A 25,942-nucleotide genomic window follows, 5' to 3' on the forward strand; every position below is an offset into this window, starting at 1 on the left:
AGAGAGTTGTACATAATCTCTATAAGCACAAGGATTCTCCTTATGTAATCCCTCTTAAAAGATCTTGACCCAATGTTTGCAGAACAGTATTCCAAGGTTACTGGGGCATTCGACAGCTACTACACCAATATAGCCTAAACACAACAAAAAATGAGATTATGCCTAAGTATATATACCTATTTTTAACATTAAAGCAATTTTGTTTTTCTTTAGAGAAAAAAACACGAGAGTCACTCTCACAATCGTACTTCAACTGCTGTATTGTAAATGAGCCCATTGTGCAGACATCTTCAGCAGCATTATAGGTTTCATACAACTACAAAGATTTCTCATCAGCAACTTGTCAAACTTCCCTATACACACTGCGCCACTCACCTAGCGCATCCAGAACATTCAGGCCCTCTCACTCAGTTCTTTGACACCATCCATCCATCCATCCACGCTTTCTAGGGCTTCATCTCCTCCTTCTCATTTCCGAATCATCTTTGCATCAACCAGTCGTCCTCCCTTCTCTCTAGACTTATCATCCTTACCATAATTCGTGTGCCACTTGTATTAACAAACAGCTAACCTCAAGAGCCACAGCCTTTTCTTGTATTTGCATTCAACATCCATTCTGTATATAATTCCATAAAGAAAATTTGGCTCAACAGTCCAGTCATACATTTCTAACTTTGGATTCCAGTCCACAAACAATCCAAGTTTAACTTAAATCTTTCAGTCACCAGTTTCCACTCTTCCGCTATCAATATCTATTGCTTCCTCTTCCTTTATATCATTTGTTTTCAAATTGCTGCCTCACAGAGAGAGAGAGAGAGAGAGAGAGAGAGAGAGAGAGAGAGAGAGAGTTAATGATCTTATAAATGGTTTCAACCCGCAGCCTGAGGATGACCTCATCGAGGTCATTCTGCTTATCATTGCATCATGGAGGTATGCATTTTGACGAAATATTGATTTGTCACGAACTAGATAACTAATTCGCTGATCAGGCTTCTGAGACGCAAATGTAGGTTTCACGAGAGCCGGTGCAATAAAACACAACCAAACATTAATTATTCATCGACCTCCACCTCTCAAAATATTTAGACAGAACACAAGGGAAGCCCCTCACACGAAGTTTCACGTAAATCAAATGAGGATTATTACTCATTGGTGGAGGAAGTAATTAGTTCGGCTATGCTGTTCAAAGACACCCTTCCGAATGGATATCGGGACAATTCTTGACATTCAATCAAGCACTGTACAATGTAGAGGGATTATCAACAAATGCTGTGATGATCGCTGTACATTCGTCTGTATATTATTACATAATAAAAGAATGCCAGTTAATGACGTGAATAAAGTATAAATAACCCCAGCTCAATGTAAAAAATTCTTTTTTAATTCACAAAGATGTTCCAATAATCTTTATCACTCTGCTTGACTGACTGGTCCATCTAAAAGATAAAAACAGTGTAAGGGCAATGATGTGATTATATGCAATTAGCTTCAAATTGCATCCACTGCCGAGTTTATTTGACACACACAATCACTGTGGGAGACTGAAATACTCATCACTCAGATAACAGGTCAAGGCATAATAGTATGGACGTGTCTGACGTCATCAGGGCCGTATCGCCATGGAAATGGCTGGAGATGGGACGCCAGGTATATCTGATCCTGGCAGCTCACCAAGCTACGATTATCAATATTTAGCTTAGGAAAATATATACCAAATCTTTGTCCAATTTTTTATTTCTTATAGTAAATGAACACTAACCCCAACCCCCTCTCCAACTTGATGCGGAGGGACAGATGGGCACCTCTGTCAACCTCAGCACTAAGTTTGGTATCTAATTGTTAGACGACTATTGAGGACAGCAGTTTATGCCGGGAGAGGCTTGCTACTTACCTCTCTTTCTTTTATTAATAAGTACGTATTACTTAATCTCTTTCTTCCAAGTATTAGACCAGCTTCATTACTCATTCCCTTCAATTTTCATTCCATCTTTTAACCTACCTTTTCCTTACTTTTTCTCTCTCCCTAGCTCTCTCGTTTCACCAAAGGAGAATGATTTTTCTAAATCTCGCCACCCCCCCCCCCACTAATATTTCTCTCTCACTCTATACAACAACCAACACCTTCACTGCAATCTATAGGGTATCACACACAAAAATAATAAAAAATAAAAAAAAAACAGAAAATTTGGTAAAATTTAATAGTTGTTGGAAACGGAAACCAGTTGTTGTTAACAAAAACATTGTTAAAACAGAACAAAAACACTAAAGTGAGATGTGTTCAAAATGCTTTCCGTGGCCAGCTGCAAAACGACGTAGACGATCTAGCCAACTTTCAGTCCCCCTTTGGATGACTTCAAGCGGGATATTGTTCCAGGCTTCCATCAACACACTTTGTAAATATTGTATGTTCTCTATGACTGAAGTTGATGTAGCAGTAAACTGCACGTGGTACAATCCATTACGTTGAGATCTGAACTTTTTGATGGCCATTCGATAGGTTCAATTAAGCCAGGAATAATGGCTCTGAGCCAGGCAACAGCAACAGCGTGTAATATACGTAATGTATATCTAGAATTCCTTGTTCTTTTTTTTGTGGGGTACCCTGTATATTAAGGGAAAGCGATATTTTTTACAGACAGGTAGGTGTTATCAGCGTTAGGGTAGGCTGTTTGGTCAAACAGTAACCTTACTTCGGAAGGCCGTATGGCACCACCTTCTCGCGAAGAGTATACTATAGGGCTCAAATTCAAGTATAATGTTAATCATTGCTGTAAAGTCACTCCGACTCGACTTCACTGTTTTCTAACTTAATTTCTTTTAATTTTTCATAACTTATATGGTACCTCAGTTGCTACATTGGGCTTAGATTGATCTAAATTGGGCACTGCGTAGCAAAGTGGTCATTAAAGTAGGCCACCATGAGTCAAAATGAGGCAGAAAGCACAAGGGTAGCCTACTATTCAAATGGCAAACCGAAAGGTCACCCACTAAATTAGTCTTCCACAACAGGGTGGTACTACCTACCAATTTCCAAGCAATACATTCAAAATGCCCTTATACCAGGTTTCCCATTTGCTAAAAACTTTACAGAGGAAGGTGGGGATTGCATCTTATTAAGTGTATTTGTGGAAAAGGAAGGCGCATCATTATTTCAAAAGAAGGAAATATAAACATGACGATGACATTAATGGGACTGAGCATTAGACTCATGAGTTTTTTTGTTTTTTGTTTTTTTTTTACCTGTGAAAGGGGAATTGAAGGTCAATAGGTTTGAAAGTTGTAGCAGGAAGAAAACCTCGTAGTTGCACTTGGAATCAATTGTTAGGAGAGGGTGGAAAGTAAGATCGAAGAAAGAGAATATGAACGGAGGTACAGTAAAAGGAATGAAAGGATTTACAGATAGGGCCCAAAGGGATGCTGGAGAGAACCATAAGTAATGCCTACAGTGCACCACATAAGATGGACTGGCGGCACTACCCCACAAACCACCACGGTGAGAATAACTCGAGATAGCTTGCTTTCGTACAAGGAAAAATATACAGGATGTCTATTTAACAAAAATAAACTTCGGTTCAAATTTTCGTATCAGTATAACTTTATGCTCATTTCTTTCTCATTTACTTGTGCACAGAACTATAAGAAATTCCATTAATTTTTATGCCAGTCGTACCCACACGTCGCCTTACAGTTAACCCAGTTAGTTACACCTACTCAGCTGTCAGTTTTTCTTGTACACTATACTTTGACAGTTTACTCACCTTCAATCCTTGTAGATGCTACTTAGGACACACCCATGTCTGTGACAACTGGCTTTATATCATCCCTCCTCACATTCCTTCGTCTCCTCCTCTAAATTCCTCCACTCTTTCTCCTACCTGTCTGATCGAGACCAGTTCCACTTTTCCTGAAGGGTTGCATACATTTCCCTCAAGAGTAATGAGTACGTGCAGCCATAGCGGTCTTTGAAAAGAACCTGGGACTAGACATCTCTGGAAGATCATAAAGCTTTGGATTTCGTGAAGCCAGTAATGATTTTCCAACGTTAAATCCAAATGAAGAGATCACTAATGCATGTTTACACTGGACCGTAAGAGTGAACCCCTTTCAACTTCTATGTGCAAGACAAGATACAAGGCGCAGTCAAAGACGGTTAGAAGTCGCATTTCTCGCCAAATGTATGACTCATACTAAGGAGTTATTTCTCACAGTAGAATGCACTCCAGAACCTCTTGTGTGCTTCTTTTGTCAGCAATATGGACAGCTCGTTGTAACATCTTATAAGTGTGCACCACTTGTAGAAGGCCTATTAGGAAACGTTCGAGAATGATGAAACGACGATATCCAAGTATCGCCTCAAGTGTTGTGAACACATTTTCCATGGATCAAACAACGCAATGTCACATGACCTTACACTGACACAAAAAAACTGTCTCTTCAAGATCAAAGTCTGGACCAGGTTAGAGACTGGAGCAACCAGCAAACCACCATTAGTTGGGGAAGAGGCACCAGATCGTCGACACCAGTCTCCTGCTCCCAGGTCCAGCCCCCGACCCCACTCCATAAGGGTAGGCTCTAGTTTGCACCAGTCTGTAGGGGTGCCGATCGTAAAAATATTTGCCAAAAATACACTAATCAAGACAGGCTAATGAAATTATCAGGCATTATTAGCACTATAATGACGCATATTCTCTGTGAGTTTTATCATCCTACAGGGAAAATAAATGATTTTATGAAATTGAAAAAAAAAATGTGAAAATTAGTGTCCATTGTACAAGAGTTTAGTTGGTGGTCGGTGAGAAACTACAGTCTTGAATAGAAATTCGGTCTTACAGAATGTTGGTATATCCACCTGGAACATGCACATAAAGTATTATCAAAATAGAACAGTAAGTAAGCTTTGTCTGTCCGTCCACACTTTTTCTGCCCCCTTCAGGTCTTGAAAATCACTAAGGATAAGGGGCTGCAAATTGGTATGTTGATCATCCAACCTCCCATCATCAAACACACCAAATTACAGTCCTCCTATTCTCAGTATTTTTTTATTTTTATTTAAAGTCAGCCATAATCGTTCGTCTGGCAACTATATACACCGGGGCATGGTTAAAGTTTCATGGGACGCGGCTCATACAGCATTACCCAGACCACCGAAAGATAAGACCTATTTTTGGTAGCCTTGATTATACGCTGTACAGGAAACTCGATTGCACCGAAGATTTCTTCCTTTTGAGTTTTATTACTTTTCTGAAAATTTTTCATTTTCTTATGGCATCGGCTGTTGCACCAGAACCTTAATTTTTCATTTTCATTCCACGGTTCCTTAAAGGCTGATATAGGAGCAACATCCCGCGCATGTGTAATGGGGCTTAATATGCAAAGTACAGGTGACTTTAAAATGAAGAATTGAAAATATAAAAGAGCTCAAAACTTTATTATCATGATAAAAAGATATTACGCTCCTTGAAACCGACGTCGAAACTCCACTCGCAAATCTTCCGTATAACCATCGTCACGGTCACGGTCTAGGTATAAATATACCTAGACCGTGGTCACGGTTACATTGTGAGCGGGAAACGGACTTGAATCTAATCGATGCCATTATGCGAGACAATGAGCGATCCATCATGGATTTTGTTCTCATACGTCCAGTTCTCGAAACCAGGAATGTTGAGACTCTCACCGAGGGCCATTTCATGAGTTTTCGGAGGAACGTAACATCCGGCTTCTGCTCCGAACTGATACATGCTGCGGAGGTAGACGCTGAGGGCTAAGTGGTTCATCTCCATCGGCACCTGAACAAAATACAATAAATGTGGAAAAACACATTAACTCAAAACGAGGATCCGTGTACAAACTTCTAAACAGTATAGTTGAAATCATAGCAAACTTACATACTTGACTAGGTATGTAACACATGAAGTGCTCTTTTCTCTCTTTCACACAGCTTAATGTTGAGAGACAAGAAGTCCGGGAAATTCCTTTCACCACGTCACGTGATCTTACTTCATTCATCAACATTGTATGCTGCTATTTTAGTTATTCAGCTCCCTTGCGAACAAGGAATCTGACTGAGTGACTTTCATTTATAAATTGGAATTGGACTTAATGTATATTAGAGATTAATATACAGCTTCATGATATCAATTAAAGTTCCAAGTTTGCCCTTCAACCTATGTCATGTTTAATCACTGTTTAAACACGTTTACAATTTTAAAACAAATATACCCGGTAATTAAACAAATTTACAATTATAAAAAACATATCTAGGGTCGTTTCCTGGGCCGTTTCGGTAAATATGAGACCCAATTCGGTTGTGTAATAAGAGAGTTAGAGTTGGACTTGACACTTTTGGTCAGATACCGGTATGCATATTGGTGATTAGTATACCTACAGCTTCATATTTAATACTATAGTTTATTAGTCGGTGTGCTCCAAATAAGTGTGACAAAACTACACAGAAGTTACATAGCCAGTGGTATCGCAGGATATGGGAAAATGACCAACGTTTTAAAGGCAAGTTTTTATCCAGATGTTCAAAAGTTGCTTTAATTAAGGAAACTAGACTTCAAAGTTATAAAAATGTAACTGCCATACTTCATAGATATCTCTTGGAACTATAAAAGCTAATATATAGTACTGCGATAAGCAGGAAAATTAAATTTAACATATATATGTGTGTGTATCAAACGACATCAATTGTTGAAAACATTTAAACCCTTGGTAAAACGTTGTCTTCCTTTTTAAACAATGCGCTCTCTCTCTCTCTCTCTCTCTCTCTCTCTCTCTCTCTCTCTCTCTCTCTCTCTCTCTCTCATCAAGTGTTTCTGTTGTAAAGCAAGCTATGTCTGTTTACGGCAATAAAGGAGTCTAACAAAGAAATTTCCGGTTTTGCCTCTAGGTTAGTTGTAACCAGTTTAGGAGATGAAACGAAAGCTTTTTGTAAGATATGTGGAAATTCCTTTTAAGCACACATTATGTCGCTTGGGACATGCTTCTAGTAAAAAGCACATGGATAGTATGAAGTCTTCTGGAAGTAAGAGTCGGAGATCTATGACAGAACCCATGCGCCCCATTACGAGAGATTCAGTGAAGGTAGCAGAGTTAAAATTAGCTGTATACATAGCTGAACAGTTCAACATTATCAATCGACCATTTGGGTGAAATTTTACCAGATAGAAATTCTAGTACACTAAAGCAATTTAAATTGTATCTTTCAAAATGTGCTCGCTTGCAGAAACATGTTATTCTTTGCTAAAAAATTGAGAAATGAAATAGATGAACAGTGCCTCAGCTTAATTGTAGATGAAAGTATTGACGAGGCTAATGTTTCATGTCTTGGTCTAAGCATTCGTTTTTTCAGTGCCAATAAAGGATCAATAGTTGATACTTTTTATCGCTTGGTGCATATAAAGGATGCAACAGCTAATACACTTTATGGGACTTAAAGGTTGTTGGCTGAGGATGGCCTTGATATATGGAAAATGATAGGATCAGAAACTGATGGAGACAGTTTGATGGTTGGGCAAATCCATTCTCTCTCTAAATTGTTAAGAGATGATAATACAGACTTAACGCTGTTTAGATGGGTGTGTCATTCCCTTCACCTCGCTGCTATAGTAGATTCATAGGTCACTTGATCCTTGTCTAGTGCCCAAGCATTAGAAATTGTGAGGAAACCATAACCATAGCTCACATGTTCGAGAGAGAAAATATGATACAGAAATTTGAGCTTAGGCAAGTTCCCATCTGAACATTTTGACAGGTGACTTGGTTCCACTACAATCTGCATAAGGCACCGGTACATTGCGATGAGATCTTGCGTAATCTTCGTTACATCTGCATTCTTTGACTGGAAACTCTGTCTCTCTCGAGAGTTCATATGGGCAGGATGTATGTTCCACCTCTCCTGAAAGACGTATACCTCAGGAGAGGTCAAACATAGATCCTACCCATGTGAACTCGAGAGAGAGACTGAGAGTTCCCAGCCCTGTGATTGGCTTACCAACAGCCAATCAGGAGCGTGGTAAGGGACTGGCCTAGGCATCAAATGCACGGTTGATGTGAATCTACTATAGTAAAGCCTCTGAATACCTTCCAATCTTAGATTCCATGGTTAGAGAAACACATTCTTGGTTTTCTAAAAGCCCAAAGAGAGTTAGAGTATCAAAATATCTACAAAGTGCTGAAAAACACACTTCCAAAAAAGGTACCTGGATTGTTAGCACGGTTGGAGGCTGAAAAAGTCATTATTGATCAGTGTGAAGTGTTAAAACTTCATTTTGAATTGTCTTCCTCCATAGAATGCTGTAGCATATCCATAATATTAAGTAATGCTTACAAAGATGACCAAAACAAGTTGTACTTTATATTTCTTAGAAAATCTCTGAATGAAATTGTGAAGGTTAACAGAGAATTCAGTCAAAGAATGCAGATGTAACGAAGATTACGCAAGATCTCATCGCAATGTACCGGTGCCTTATGCAGGTTGTAGTGGAACCAAGTCACCTGTCAAAATGTTCAGATGGGAACTTGCCTAAGCTCAAATTTCTGTATCATATTTTCTCTCTCGAACATGTGAGCTATGGTTATGGTTTCCTCACAATTTCTAATGCTTGTGCACTAGACAAGGATCAAGTGACCAATGTAAAACAGCGTTGTAAAACCTTTGTGATTGAACTCATAACTCAAGTTCAAAAAAGGTTACCAGAAAATGCTGATATTATAATTATGATGAAGAGGTTTCGCCCTCTCATAGCTACATCCCAGGCAAAGGAATCTATTGCCCCAATTGGTGCTAAGTATAGGTCAACATTTGAAGATATAGATGGTTTGGAGAATGAATGGAGTGTTACTGGACTTAAGCAGTGGCCTCAGACTTGCCTGGGTAATGTTGTAGATTTTTGGGCAGAGGTCAGTGAGAGAAGAAACTCACCTGGAGAAAAAAATGTTTCTAAATATTTCTGCTCTTGCATTAGCACTACTTTCTCTTCCTTTTTCAAACGCTTCAGTTGAGCGAATGTTTTCACAAATGAATGTTGTTCATTCCAAACTGAGAAATCGTCTGAGTGTTCAGTCAGTGGAAGCAATTTTGCCGATAAGGTATGGACTAGCTCATCATTTTGAATCTTGCACAAAATTCGAGCCATATGATGATATGGTGAGTTGAGAGATGAAGAGATTATTGCTCTTGAGACCGAGTATGAGTAGATAAGTTGAAATTTTACTTAATCTGCTTATTTCGCACGTAAATTAATATATAAATATTTTTTGGTTTAAGAAAATTCAAGTCAATTTATTTTTTGGTTTTCGATTTCATTGATGTTAAATTGTTAAGATATTGTAATTTTCATAGAGTAAAAGCACTGTATTCACTTCAGTTTTGTTTCTATATTTGTGGAATTTTTTGTAGGAATTACTTTAGTTTTGTGGATTTTTGTGGGGGAAAATTATCATATCTGTGGGATTTGGCTCACTTCAAAGTGACAACACTGCTGCTATTGAAGTTCACTTCACACGCACAAATATAGGCCTAACCTGAACTTGATAAAAAGACACTGAAAGAAAGGGTCAACAACCTACCTCAAATTTTCTGGCCATGTTATAACCAAGCTGTAAATCTTTACATAGAAGAGCCATAGTAAATCCGGGATCGTAGGTTCCATTGAACACCACAGGGGCTCCGGTTTCCCAGACAAAACTACCTCCAGCGCTCAGGCGAATCGCATTCCAAAATGTCTTCAGGTCCACGTCTGCTTTCTTGGCTGTTAAAGGAATATATATAATGTGTTAGTATATATAAAAGATCGTACCAAAGGAGATTATAATTACTTACCTTTGGTAAGATCAATTTTAATTACAATTCGAATTTTATATCATGATGGTGCAAAATACCTCCAATTGATAATTAAGTAATAAATACTGATATATCAACCCCCTCAGGGCTACGAAGCAATTCTGATTGAAAGTGAAGTAATTATACAGAGCGCCCTTTGTGATCACGGAACAAGATGGTTTACGAAACCTAAAGCTATGGGCATTGATAACTGCTTCAATCAAATGTATTTCTCTAGTCAATGCTATTCATTTATTCAGCGAGATATTCATTTATTCAATATTACCAATATTACTTTCTCAAGCAAAAACCAAGGAAATGTGAATATTTTGTCCAGGAAGACAATTCTTGTGTAAGAGCTTCCGCGGTTGTACTTACAATACTTAATCAAGTTTACACATAATAAATAAATAAATTTTGAAATCCTGAGACCTTGTCTTAATGTAGAGAGGAAGGCAACTCACCCAACATGAGGACCTCCCCCATGGCTACCACGTTGACACAAGCCAACATATTAGACACGACTTTCACCAGCATCGCTGAGCCAATTGGTCCCACGTAGAAAATGCCGCTGTAGGAAGCCTGGATTGAAGTAAGAGTTGTGGCTTAGGTTAAAAGATGTACAGATATTCGTGAGACTTCATGATACTCAGTTTTTCAATACTTGATCCATCAAATACTGATGTCGACACATTAACCTCTTTTATTGAAGCGACCAGCAATGACAAATAGCGTTAAATTTTAACTTGCATTTTCAAGCAATTGGGAAAAACGTAAAGTAGGTGTTATCAACAAGCTGTTTGTCTTCTTGCTGAGGTTCTTGTGGGTAAGAGCCCAACTGCTACAGTAGGTGAGGATATGACAGTGGATGCAAGGCCAATGGTAGAGTCAAAGCAGGGGCAGTGCCCTGAGTTGGTGGCCATCACTTTGAATGTCTGCCTTGACACAGATCTTCACAAATGCGCACCTCCTCCTTCTATCAACATCCCCAGATAAGACCTCGAAGATTTTTCTTGGCTCTCTTCTGACGCCTGAGTTCCTTATATAGGTACAGGTAACAGAAAGCATCGTAATGGGTCCCCTGGTGTATTTTTTCTTCAAGATATGGACACTTCTGTCATCTACTTCAATTACATCGGTGACACATTTCAAAAAAATTTTCAAGGAAGATGTCCCATTATGCCGAGCTGAAGAGGAAACAAGTAAAAAATGCACCGAAGTTTCCTCGGTGCAATCGAGTTTTCTGTCCAGTGGTGGCCTCAGCCATGGCCCATAAAACTCTTAGCCGTGGTCCATGAAACTCAGCCATGGTCCGATGGTGGCATATGTTGTTGTTACTTATATCGCTGCCAGAGTTAAAATATGGCTAACTTTAACCTTCGATAAAAATCAAAACTACTACGGCTAGAGGGCTGCAGTTTGGTATGTTTGAAGATTAAAGGGTGATCAACTTGCAGCCCTCTAGGCTCAGTACATTTTAAGATATGAGGGCCGACGGACAGGCAAAGCTTGCACAATTTTTTTTTTTTTATTTAAAGAAAACAAAAACCCACATATAAACACAAGTGCCGAGAGAGGAATGTAGGCCTCACTAGGCTTCTATATTGAGATGACTAGACCTAACCTATCAAGAGGATTTACCCGCCATGTCCAGGACGGTATTGTCGAAAGTCACCAATGTGACGGCCGTGTCGTCGTCTTTCTTTAGAGGGAACTTTCAGTGACAGGAACCGAAATAAAGGGCTATCAGAGAAGAGGATAATGACTCAGTTTTATTTATAAAAGGAGAAAACCCATCGCTCAGGTTCTAGTATGTATAGTTATCCATCTCTTCAACTTTGGAACACCACAGCAACTGTTGAAACCGACTACGCCACATAAGTCCGCCGTGATGTCACAATACCAATTCTAGTGGAGCAACAAATCCAGTTATGCATGTATATGTACATATATTTGAAGATAGATCTGCACAGATAGCTTTCGGGAATCTGTTCGAATCCCCTTTTCAATCTGAACGCATTGATGTAACACCCCAACCAAGTAAACATAAAGGGACTCCAAAACAAGCGAAGTTGTTCATGACCTATGGAACCGGTCGTCAAACATAGATCAGGCATTGGCGTCGTTTTCTGATGAAAGTCCCGCTGGCCGCTGACAGTCAGCTGGAACGTCTAACTGGTTACCGGTTCTTCTTGGCCAGGGCAGTTATTCTGATGATCAACAACAACATCGGCGCCGAAGCATCGGTTACCTATTCTAGTTCAACTACTAATTCCTCAACTTGGTTTGCTATTCTCACTAATTCCCAGCTTTCCCCGCTGAACTCCAATATTTGGATTTCCAACGAAGATTTTCTAGAAATACCCTCATTTCCGGTTTCTGAATTCATTCTCAGTTGAGGGTAATATTTGTAGGTTTTGAAAACTACTTCGAATTTAAAGGGTATGGTTGTTATGGTTGGATCCCTCCTTTTTCCAGCTTTATTACCAGATAAAAGACCATTTTGCTAGCTTAAAGAATCAAAAAGCACATAATTAAATATATATCTAATAAAGGAGCCCATAAAAACACCAAAATACAGAGAGAAAAATACTATATTTCAGAGACTGCTGTCTCCCTTTTCAGGTAGATGAATGAGAAAAGTTACAGAAAAGGTGGTATTTATACCAAGAGGTCCATCCACAGGTAAGCCAATTTAGGTCACTCCCACTGATAACCTTCCTTTAATCTTCTTAAGCGTCAATTGAATGAAAACCTGGTCAACGATATCTGAGTCCCATGCTCCCTTTGAGATAATCATTACCTGCCTCTCTTTGATCTGGGCTGATTTCATCATTTGACTCTTGTACCGGAGTTGCCTGCTATAAATTATATGTGACAAATTCCAGTTTATACTATGGTTATGTTCATTTATATGGTTGAAAATAACTGAGTTCTGTTGTCCATACCTAACTAACCGTTTGTTCTGTATTAATCTCTGGGGAAGCGATTTTCCTGTAAATCTGATGTAAGATTGTTCACAGTCCAGGCATGGGATTTCGTAAATGCCAGTGTCCTTGGGGGATGTCTTTTGTTGGACGTTAATCAGGGATTTGGCTAAGGTATTTGGGTAAGTAAATGCAAAAGGGTAAGATTTCCCAAGGGTCTGGGTCACCGTCTTAATCCTGTCCAGGTGTGGAATTTTAATTTTAATTTTATTGTTGGGGGTGTCTCTGGTCTTGTCTTGAGGGGGTCGGTAGAAAATTATGTTTGCTTTGTGAATTGCTTTTCAATTATATGGTCAGGATACCTTAAAGACGAAATTAGTTCAAATCCTTTTTCCAGGAAATCTGGAGAACAAATTCGTAAGGCTCTTAAGAATAGGTTGCTGGCTACGCCTATCTTGATAGGAATGTCATGATAGCTAAAGTAGTGAATGTATGAAAGTGAGAACGTTGGTTTTCTGTATATGGTAAATTTGTATTCTGTCGTGTCTGATTGTCAAAACATCAAGAAAAGGGATTTTGTTGTCTGTTTCCCATTCATCTTTAAATTTGATGCTGGGCACTAGTGCGTTTAATTTTGAAAAGAAATCATTAAAATTAAACACATTAGTGCCCAGCATCAAATTTAAACCCAGTTATTTTCAACCATATAAATTATCATAACCATAGTATAAACTGGAATTTGTCACATATAATTTATAGCAGGCAACTCCGGTACAAGAGTCAAATGATGAAATCAGCCCAGATCAAAGAGAGGCAGGTAATGATTATCTCAAAGGGAGCATGGGACTCAGATATCGTTGACCAGGTTTTCATTCAATTGACGCTTATGAAGATTAAAGGAAGGTTATCAGTGGGAGTGACCTAAATTGGCTTACCTGTGGATGGACCTCTTGGTATAAATACCACCTTTTCTGTAACTTTTCTCATTCATCTATCTGAAAAGGGAGACAGCAGTCTCTGAAATATAGTATTTTTCTCTCTGTATTTTGGTGTTTTTATGGGCTCCTTTTATTAGATGGAATTTTGTTATACCAGAACATTTTTACCAGTCATTATATATATATATATATATATATATATATATATATATATATATATATATATATAGATATATATATACATATATATATTATATATATATATATTTATATATAATTATATATATATATATATAATATATATCGTCATGCATACTTATTCGGCATTCAGAAATCCCTGATACCTACTTCTAGTATAGGCGTCATGGCATCAGCAACGCCTGGGTCTCCCCCGAGGTGGACCACCATCTGCGCCTTCTTCAGCGCCTCTAAGCCTCCGGTGATAGGGGCTTCCAGAACTGACTTCCTTGAGACTTGGCTTGATCATTGTACTCCTTGGACAATAAAACAGAACAATTATGAATAGAGAAAAACTTCAGTACGCGGACTTAATACGGTAAAATCAATACCTGTTTCAACAATAACCAGTTCTCGCTGGAGTGCAGAATTAGAATAGAATATAGAATTTGGACCAAAGGCCAAGCGCTGGAGCATATGAGGTCATTTAGTGCTGACAAGGAAATTGATGGTAAAAAGGTTAACAGGAGGAAAACCTCGCAGTTGCTATGAATCAATTGTTAGAGAGGGTGGACAGTAAGATGAAAGAGAATACGAATGGGACTACAGTAAAAGGAATGAAAGAGGTTGCAGCAAGGGGCTGAAGGGACGATGCAAATAACCTTAAATAATTCCCATAAGGTGCACTAACGGCACTACGTACGGGTAGTCCAGAATTAGGACTAAAGCTGAAGGGTCCTTATGTGGGATCCAGTTTCCTTTGTGCAAATTAGTCATCTATTATCTTCTAGAATGAATAAAAATTAATTTTTATCGTCTAAATTGGATAATCAGATTTGAATAGTTTGGAGGATTATTTGAAATTCGCGCACAAACTTACCATCACGGTCAATAAGATTTCTTACCAGGGTCTGTTCGTAGTCAGTAGTGGAGTGATCTATCCAAACTTTATCTGTTGTCAGTCCGGCTAGAATTCCATCTGGTCCCTCTGCTGCAGCTTTCACATTTGGGGGTCGCGGAAGTCCTGTGAAAAACACCAATAACTCTTCAGAAAGTACGAAAGTGGCAAAGATAACCCATTCTTCGTTATAATTAAGAAAATTCGTGTCAACATCTACAGGGAAATGCATTGCTCTTTCTCAGTGAATACTTTGTAAACATCTCATTGATAAGTATCACAATGTTGCTGCCATAATAAATGGTAAAACACTTAGATTCACACTGTTCACTTTGTTTAGTTTTATGAACAGCCCCCCCTTAACTTCTAAGCGTGTCCACCCTGGCACCCATCAGTTCAACCTTGGGTAAGATAAACTCAAAATAGGATGATTCCCCCCCCCCTCCCCCCCCCCAAAAAAAAAAAAAAACATAATAATAATAAATAAGTAAAAATTAAGAATCAAATTACCAGTTGTTTGCCGTTACTCCAGTGTGTTAAGCGTGGTGGTGTCACAGGATTAGTACTAAACACATCTATTTGCCTCTCCCATGACCAAACCTACATTTTCTTCCTTATCATTTTTATCATGTCTTGTCAGTAATTAATGCTGAGCCATGCAGCATTTCTTACTGGTTCTGATGGCAAAATCCAGTTGTAGAGGATGTTCTGTCCAAAATTAGACTGACCTAGTCACCATGGTTGTCCTTAGCACTCATGAAAGAACTTTCTGTTGTAGACGAATAATACATGCGACCCAGAGCCTTATCAAGGCATGGCCAATGCAAACAAGAAGAAAAGGAGTGACGATAAAATTGCCAATATGGATGAGTCGTTCCATCCTTCTTTCGGAAACAAAAGGGAATTCAAAATATTACCATTGCAATAAACGGAATCACCCCGAAGCAAAACCACAGCAAACGAGATGTCCACAAGTTAAAGACAGAAATAGCTTTATTCTACTTACCAGTGATTACAACATCGACCATATCTACGACTTCCCTTGGCGTCTTGGCATGGGCAATTCCTTTAGGCATCTTTTCAAGCTGGGCCTGACTTGTATCGAAGGCTGCCACGACTGGGTAGCCTTTAATCAGCAAGTTATTAGCAACAGCGTTTCCTACCGAATAAATGTATCGGAATTATATTAATAGAATGATATTTCCGTTAGGTTGGATAAAATATGGTGAATTATAATTGTCAATTCTAGCCTCGTTGCACAATTGGTTAATCGTGAAAATACTAATTGCCACCTCTCTCTCTCTCTCTCTCTCTCTCTCTCTCTCTCTCTCTCTCTCTCTCTCTCTCTCTCTCTCTCTGTGTGGAACAATCATCACCGGTAGCTAGAACTGAAATCAGTATGAATGCTGGAATATTTGTAATTGTAAATAATTGATCATAGAAATGTTTACACATAAATTATTTATGGCCTCTTTAAATATCTTACTGAAGTTAAATTTAGTTTTGTCAGATTTACCTGCGCATTGCTCTTAGGTTGCACAGATCTCAAATCAGCTAACAAGGCAGTCACCCTCTCTCTCTCTCTCCGCCCACATAGGCTCACAGTCATATGGTCTTCCTTGCAGGTTTTACGTGGCACGGTGGGTTATTTTCAAACAATTTTTTAGCTACCCAGTGGGCACAGACGACTATGAGACCTACATGTAGCAACCGCAGCCAAGCTGGCACAAAACACCTTATGATAAGCTCATGCAATGCTGTCAGAACAGTAACAGATATTTCAAGCCCTCTGGAATAACCTAGCAAACACAGACCAGTAAAGTTTAAGATAGAACCTTCCAAAAATTCTCGCACACAGTTACCTAGAGGTGCAAAGTGGAGATTTATCAGCCACCTGGAGGTCAAAGAGACTGGGCTGAGACATATATATATGATGTAATATATATATATCAAAAGTGCGAACATGTAGACATCAGAGGGTTACCGAAACTCAGTAGATCAGTTAAGGAGTTTATTATGAGATACGTTTAGTGTCATCCTGACACATCATCAGTCCTGTAATGTAAAATCAATTCACATTTATAAAAAATATAAATTAAAGTTTACATGTTATTTTAAAAGGAAAATATAAAATACTAAAGTTATTCATAAAACGTATAGTTAAAAGTTAAAAATACTAAAATTATTTAAAAGGTGACATTAAAATTGTAGAAATTTAGCATTAAAAAGGAATATTAACCTTAATAAAGCGAAGGACAATGAAAGGAATGGGATGTGGAGGACCGGAAGGGGGGGGTTTTGGGCCCAGATTCTCGACTAAGCTAAGAAAAGTTGAGTAGAGGATTGACTAGAATTGAGGGAAGGAACGAGGTGCTTGATATGTAAAGACTCAAGTGTCGTTATATATTGGCTATGCTTGGTATTGTCAATTATCGAAAAATGTTTTTTGTTAATTTCAATTTTACAGAGAGCTGCATGATTTCTTATATTAGAAAGTTCAGGATTGGTTATCCTCTGGCCAGTTCTGTAGCTTACTCCCAAATGACTGGAATATCGAACTTGCAACAAGCGTTTCGTCGATCCAACGTAAGTACCGGGACACCCCGGGCAAGTAAATTTGTAAATAATATTGGATCGCATAAACGGTTGCAAATTCTCTTTATGACCAAGAAGTGAGCCTATTTTGAGAGGATTAACAGTATTAAATTAACTTTGAGGCTTCCGAACTCTCTTTCAATAATTTTCTTGATACGGTCTCCTAATTTATTTTTGAAAAAATATGGAATAGTGGCGTATATGGGTAATTTTGGTACATCAAATGAAGGGGTATTTTCCGTGAAGTTTAAGTTAAGTAATTTGTTTACCATTTTATAAAATACCTCCGTAGGGTACGAGTTAGTTAAAAAATAATCTTGTAAACATTCAATTTCCGTGTGGAAAGATTTCCAATCAGAAGCATACCTAAGTGCTCTAAAGACCAAAGTGGAGATGGCATTTAATTTAAAATTTATGAAGCACGAACTATAAAAATTATTCCCCATTCCTGTGAATGGTGTGCTTCCTATAGACAGAAGTATTAAACTTATTATTATCTCTGGTTATCTTGATATCTAAGAAAGGTAAGCAGTTATCTTTTTCAGTTTCTATGGTAAAGTTTATGTTACTGTGCTGAGTATTCACGAACTCCAAAAGCATCAGCCTGCCATGCATGTCTAAGTAAAATAAAAGTATCATCTACATATCTCTTGTAAAAAGTTGGTTTAAAAGAACTTGGGCATTCGGCTAAAAATTTTTTCTCTAAAAAATCCATAAACACATTGGCAAAAATCGGGGCTAAAGGGCACCCCATCGGCCACGCCCTCGACCTGCGAGTACAGAAGACCATTAAAAAACGAAAGCGGAATCTTGCACAGCAAGTTCCAATAATTGCTTAAACAAATTTCTATTAAAACCGTGGAAAGTGTCATCAGCATTTAAAAAAACTCTGTCTAAAATAATGTTAATTGTCTCTTCTAAGGTACATTGGTAAATAAAGAGTCTACATCGAGACTAACCATATAGTGATCCGAGTCCTGCATGACAATAAGTTTCTGAAAGTCGAAGCCATTTTTTTATTGTATGTTCAGGTTGAGGGAGTTCATTAAGTAACGTAACAATGTATTTAGAGAGATACGTGGGCTATTATAAAAGGGGGAAAGAAACAAAAAATTTGGTCGGATCAGGACAGCCCTCTTTGTGAATTTTTTGGGAGACCATATAAAACGCTAAAGGATGACCCTGTAACAAAAAGTTTTTGATACGTTTCTTCCGTTATGATTTTCTGATTTTTTAGTTTCCTCAAGAATCTGTTAATTTATCTTCTCGTTTAAAGATTTCTAAAAAGCTAGGTTCACCTAAATATTTAAATTTAGAAGTATCAGAAAGTATTGTTGTAAACCTTGTTACGTAGTCTTGTTTATTGAGGAAACCACACCTTTGGGCCTTTATCAGGTCTGCATATTATAATATCTTCTTGCTCTTTCAAGGACTTAAGTATTTTCATATCCTCTTTTTCTTTTGAAAAAAAGGTGTCCACTTTACCTTAGCGCTCTTATATGTGTCATGCAAAGCAGTTGACATTCTTTCTGTTGCAAGTTACTCAAATTGTCAGTTAAGTTAAGACCTTGAGTCTCTGAAACAAGACCTCGAACGGAAAATAAAAATGAGCAAAACCTGGTCTATAGGACGGAAGGCAGAAGTCCAGACCAAAAGACAGAATAAATTCTTCCCTTTTTGATAAAATATAGCTAGACATATTAAAAATACAATTATTTCTAGAGCTAAAATTAGGAATATGAACACCCAGTGCTTCAAGTTTTCTTTGGTGGCGGGCGGGCATGTACATTGCTGATAAATTTGTTGATAAATTCACAAAATAACTTTTTGTACAAAATCTTATCTAAAAATGACATATTATTAAATAACGCAGTTTGTAGATGTGACAGAATTTGCAACCGTTTATGCGATCCAATATTATTTACAAATTTACTTGCCCGGGGTGTCCCGGTACTTACGTTGGATCGACGAAACGCTTGTTGCAAGTTCGATATTCCAGTCATTTGGGAGTAAGCTACAGAACTGGCCAGAGGATAACCAATCCTGAACTTTCTAATATAAGAAATCATGCAGCTCTCTGTAAAATTGAAATTAACAAAAAACATTTTTCGATAATTGACAATACCAAGCATAGCCAATATATAACGACACTTGAGTCTTTACATATCAAGCACCTCGTTCCTTCCCTCAATTCTAGTCAATCCTCTACTCAACTTTTCTTAGCTTAGTCGAGATCTGGGCAAACGGCGGTCCTACAGCCATTCCTTTCTTGTCCTTCGCTTTATTAAGGTTAATATTCCTTTTTAATGCTAAATTTCTACAATTTTAATGTCACCTTTTAAATAATTTTAGTATTTTTAACTTTTAACTATACGTTTTATGAATAACTTTAGTATTTTATATTTTCCTTTTAAAATAACATGTAAACTTTAATTATATTTTTTATAAATGTGAATTGATTTTACATTACAGACTGATGATGTGTCAGGATGACACGAAACGTATCTCATATAAACTCCTTAACTGATCTACTGAGTTTCGGTAACCCTCTGATGTCTACATGTTCGCACCTTTTGATGTCCACACACCTCCGAGATGTTCCGCCTGTTGTTTGCCTTCCTGTTTATCTTCAAGCTCGCCTACGTAGGATTCAAATTTTGCCCAGATCTTGAACAACCGTTATCCCTTGGAGATACTTCAACTTTCGAGGAATCTTGAAAAAAACTACACTAAAACTTGAAAAGTCCAGATGTGATGTCGAGTTCCTGCAGTATTGTCAGATCAACGGAGTGTACCCCAGATTCCTTCGCTTCAAACTATACAAGACTGCCCTTTACAACACCGAATTCTACCAAAAGGCATTGGAGGAGCTTCTATCTTAAGAAATCGATCTTAAATTGCGTACTGTTGAAAAATTAAATGCGGACTCTCACATCTACAAACTGCGTTATTAATAATATGTCATTTTTAGATAAGATTTTGTACAAAAAGTTATTTTGTGAATTTATCAACAAATTTATCAGCAATGTACATGCCCGCCACCAAAGAAAACTTGAAGCACTGGGTGTTCATATTCCTAATTTTAGCTCTAGAAATAATTTGTATTTTTTAATATTGTCTAGCTATATTTTATCAAACAAAAAAGGGAAGAATTTATTCTGTCTTTTGGTCTGGACTTCTGCCTTCCGTCCTATAGACCAGGTTTTGCTCATTTTTATTTTCCGTTCGAGGTCTTGTTTCGAGCAGACTCAAGGGTCTTAACTTAACTGACAATTTGAGTAACTTGCAACAGAGAATGTCAACTGCTTTGCATGACACATATAAGAGCGCCTAAAGGTAAAGTGGACACCTTTTTCAAAAGAGAGGATATGAAAATACTTAAGTCCTTGAAAGAGCAAGAAGATATTATAATATGCAGACCTGATAAAGGCAAAGGTAAAAGTGGTTATCCTCAATAAACAAGACTACGTAAACAAGGTTACAACAATACTTTCTGATACTTCTAAATTTAAATATTTAGGTGAACCTAGCTTTTTAGAAATCTTTAAACGAGAAGATAAAACAAGAGATTCTTGAGGAAACTAAAAAATCAGAAAATCATAACGGAAGAAACGTATCAAAAACTTTTTGTTACAGGGTCATCCTTTAGCGTTTTATATGGTCTCCCAAAAATTCACAAAGAGGGCTGTCCTATCCGACCAATTGTTTCTTCTTATAATAGCCCAACGTACAATCTCTCTAAATACATTGTTACGTTACTTAATGAACTCCTCAACCTGAACATACAATAAAAAATGGCTTCGACTTTCAGAAACTTATTGTCATGCAGGACTCGGATCACTATATGGTTAGTCTCGATGTAGACTCTTTATTTACCAATGTACCTTTAGAAGAGACAATTAACATTATTTTAGACAGAGTTTTTTTAAATGCTGATGACACTTTCCACGGTTTTAATAGAAATTTGTTTAAGCAATTATTGGAACTTGCTGTGCAAGATTCCGCTTTCGTTTTTAATGGTCTTCTGTACTCGCAGGTCGAGGGCGTGGCCATGGGGTGCCCTTTAGCCCCGATTTTTGCCAATGTGTTTATGGATTTTTTAGAGAAAAAATTTTTAGCCGAATGCCCAAAGTTCCTTTTTAAACCAACTTTTTACAAGAGATATGTAGATGATACTTTTATTTTACTTAGACATGCATGGCAGGCTGATGCCTTTTTGGAGTTCGTGAATACTCAGCACAGTAACATAAACTTTACCATAGAAACTTGAAAAAGATAACTGCTTACCTTTCTTAGATATCAAGATAACCAGAGATAATAATAAGTTTAATACTTCTGTCTATAGGAAGCACACCTTCACAGGAATGGGGAATAATTTTTATAGTTCGTGCTTCATAAATTTTAAATTAAATGCCATCTCCACTTTGGTCTTTAGAGCACTTAGGTATGCTTCTGATTGGAAATCTTTCCACACGGAAATTGAATGTTTACAAGATTATTTTTTAACTAACTCGTACCCTACGGAGGTATTTTATAAAATGGTAAACAAATTACTTAACTTAAACTTCACGGAAAATACCCCTTCATTTGATGTCCAAAACCAAAATTACCCATATACGCCACTATTCCATATTTTTTCAAAAATAAATTAGGAGACCGTATCAAGAAAATTATTGAAAGAGAGTTCGGAAGCCTCAAAGTTAATTTAATACCTGTTAATACCTCTCAAAATAGGCTCACTTCTTGGTCATAAAGAGAATTTGCAACCGTTTATGCGATCCAATATTATTTACAAATTTACTTGCCCGGGGTGTCCCGGTACTTACGTTGGATCGACGAAACGCTTGTTGCAAGTTCGATATTCCAGTCATTTGGGAGTAAGCTACAGAACTGGCCAGAGGATAACCAATCCTGAACTTTCTAATATTAAGAAATCATGCAGCTCTCTGTAAAATTGAAATTAACAAAAAACATTTTTCGATAATTGACAATACCAAGCATAGCCAATATATAACGACACTTGAGTCATACTATCAAGCACCTCGTTCCTTCCCTCAATTCTAGTCAATCCTCTACTCAACTTTTCTTAGCTTAGTCGAGATCTGGGCAAACGGCGGTCCTACAGCCATTCCTTTCTTGTCCTTCGCTTTATTAAGGTTAATATTCCTTTTTAATGCTAAATTTCTTTTACAATTTTAATGTCACCTTTTAAATAAGTAGTATTTTTAACTTTTAACTATACGTTTTATGAATAACTTTAGTATTTTATATTTTCCTTTAAAATAACATGTAAACTTTAATTATATTTTTATAAATGTGAATTGATTTACATTACAGACTGATGATGTGTCAGGATGACACGAAACGTATCTCATAATAAACTCCTTAACTGATCTACTGAGTTTCGGTAACCTCTGATGTCTATATATATATAGATATATATATATATATATATATATATATATATATATATATATATATATATATTTCAGAGTAGAAAGAACTAGTTAGTAACAAAATACATGGTTGTATCCTAGCGCAACTGCCTCAGGCCTTTCATATGATATCCAGGACATCATGTAAAAGGTGGCTAGACTCCGGTTCACATATGAGAAGTCCTGTCCTACAACCTGGAGGGAATAGCCTTTCATCATCCTACAATGGCACTACATTTGCCTCACTGCCAACACCACTTATCCCGTAGAAGTAAAAGGCATTTACTTCATGTGGAAGACGCATCTTACACAAGCTAAAGGTGGATACACTGTAGTTGAGGGTAAGGCCCTCGCAGCAAAATGGTTCCTTGAAAAAGGTAAACTCTTCCTAATGAGGTGTCTAAACCTAATGATTGTCTTGGGTCACAGCCTGTCTGCCAAGCTATGTGGCGACAGACGACAGAGAGGTGTCGTCACCCCAAGGCTATTCATCTTGAAAGAGACGACCCTGAAATATAAATTCCATGTAGAGAGGAAATGACAGTAACTGGCATTGCCTCTTCTGATGCACTTGAGCAGGAGTTAGCCAGAGTTACAGCAGGAGAATGGCACTCAAAGAAAGCACCTGCTGTATCCCCAGCTGTTTCCTGCCATCAGGGAAAGATTGCACTTCCAAAAGGGTTCTACCATCAAGTGGCTGCAGACCTGCATGCAGGGCACTGAAGAGTAAAGAGATCAGGAATGAAGTGTTGTGGGAATTGTTGTACGCCGATGATCTGGGTGATTATTGCTGAAGATGAGGAGGACATACAGGGAAGGGTTGGAGAGTGGCAGGAGTCTTTAGAGTAGGGTGGCTTAAAGGTGAATGTGAATAAAACAACGGTTTTGGTGAGCTGTAGAGAAGATAGAGACAAAATAGTAATACAAGAAAAAAGAGGCTCGATTATAAAACAGGCAGAAAAGTTTAAATACTTAGGATCTACCTTACGCCAAGAGGGAGGATGCGAGGCTGAAGTTGACTGTAGGATAAAAGTGGCGTGGGGGAAGTGGAAAGATGTAGCTGGAGTAATATGTGATAAGAAAATGCCAATCAAGCTAAAAGTTAAGATCTATAGCAAGTGATAAGACCAGTGTTATTGTATGGATCGGAAACATGGGTTTTAAGAAGAAAAGAGGAAGTAAAGCTTGAGGGAACAGAGATGAGAATGCTGAGGTGGCTTATGGGAATATCGCTGCTTGAGAGATTGGAAAATGATGAGATAAGAAGAAAAGCAGGCCTAGTAAAGATAACAGAGTAGATAAGAGAGTCACGATTGAGATGGTATGGGCATGTGTTGAGGATAGATGGCAAGGAGTGGGTGAAGAGGTTTTAGGAAGAACCTGTTAGAGGAAGAAGATCGAGAGGGAGACAAAGAATTAGATGGCGAGATAAAGGGAAGAAAGATATGGATAGAAGAAGTTTGGTGGGGGATGATGCCTATGATAGAGGGCTGTGGTGAAGGCGCATCAGGCAACCGACCCCTTAATGTAGCGATAACGGTGGGAAAGAAGAAGAAGAAAATTGAGGCTAGATGACAGTGACCCTATTTCTAAGAGCTAGAAAGCTCAAGGACTTGCAAGACACCTATCGGCACAACAGACAAGGAAACTGAAGCAAAAGTTAATGGCGTAAGAAGCTAACCATCTGAGACGGATTGACGAACATATCTGGGAATTTTGGCTCTTGATTGATATGTTTATACGTGGAGTATTTAATCATTCTTGCGCCCTATTGCTGTGCCCCTGAGGGCTCTGATTTCTATCATGCAGATAATTGTATAGTCATGCCTACATTATGCCATAACTTCCTTTTGCTTTCTCATGGGGTGATGTTTTATTCCATTTGCACATTTTACCTTAGTTTGCTTGTCAAAATTACGTCATTATTACGGTGGCCACTTTTTTTAAGCGCTTTTATGTTATTTATTGGTAGTACCATTGCCTTGATTGTTCTGTCTTGTCTGCAGACAGGGTTACATTATCCTATTCCATGCTCATCTTTGTTATGAGATTTGTCCCATATGTCATAATCTCGGGGGAGGGGGAAGATGTTAGATTGGCTACACGCGCAGTTTTTATCTAGGTTGGACGAGAGAGAGAGAGAGATCGCACAACTGTGTATTTGAAATTTGAGTACTCTGATTTTATTTTACTTATATATAGATATATCCTCTTCATGAAAAACAACAGAGTTAAACAGAAAACTGGATGCTTATTTGGAAACGTTAAGTAAATAATAATGAAATGCACAAGCATAAAACATGCACGAAGCTTTTGAAGTAAATAACATTATTTACCTCTCGCTGGTGCTACAAGAAGAAAGAGAACGTACCCACATTTCCGCAGCCAACAACTCCCAATTTGGTGGACTTGGTGGCTGTGGCAATTCCGCGTCCCAGCCATCGTAGACCTATGTTTACACCAGTGGTTAATTTGACACCCGTGAACATGATAACTGAAAGAAACGAGAGATTGGTTATTTAGATTTCTACTTTAAACTGATGAAGAAATTCTATAGGCAAAAGTATGATATAGAAATTCAACAAACTTTGCCGTCCTTAACCACACAAATTTCTAGGCACAGCTGAGGCAGTGAAAATAGAAGATGCTAAGAAAGAATATACAGAACTGAGTATTAAATCATAGGAACAAATCCACATAAGAAGCGGCGACAGAAAGGAAGGAACCTATGGTTGTTATGTGGTAGGGACAAATAGGGACCTGTAATAAGATCAAAGCAAGGGTACCCAAAGGTCCTGTTAACATCTTATTGCATTCAACTAAGAAAACCCCGCACAAGAATTGCGTGAACAAGAAACAAAAACAGTTAGAAAGCAATGACTTCTTTTCCAACCGATTTTCCGATAGTTTAAAAATTGTGATCTTAGGAATGAAATGCAATAGGGATTAGTGAAGTATATGTGTATGCACCCATTTCTAGATTGTGGTCGACAAATTACATTTACCATACGGTGTTTAGTACTAGCACCTTCAAGTTTGTGACGAGTAGACAACAGGCCAAAGTAGCACCGATTAAGTGGAAATATTTCTTGAATTGTGTTAAACTTTGGAGAACATCTGACTGACATGGATCATACTAAGAA

The 25,942-nt window shown here is 37.9% G+C and overlaps 1 pseudogene; it reads right to left on the bottom strand.

Moving 5' to 3' along the window:
- Positions 1–4,659: 4,659 nt before the first annotated feature.
- LOC135227040 (3-hydroxyisobutyrate dehydrogenase, mitochondrial-like) lies at positions 4,660–25,942 on the bottom strand (annotated as a pseudogene).

This window comes from Macrobrachium nipponense, chromosome 15, assembly GCF_015104395.2.
Source record: "Macrobrachium nipponense isolate FS-2020 chromosome 15, ASM1510439v2, whole genome shotgun sequence".
Classification (NCBI taxonomy): Eukaryota; Metazoa; Arthropoda; class Malacostraca; order Decapoda; family Palaemonidae; genus Macrobrachium; species Macrobrachium nipponense.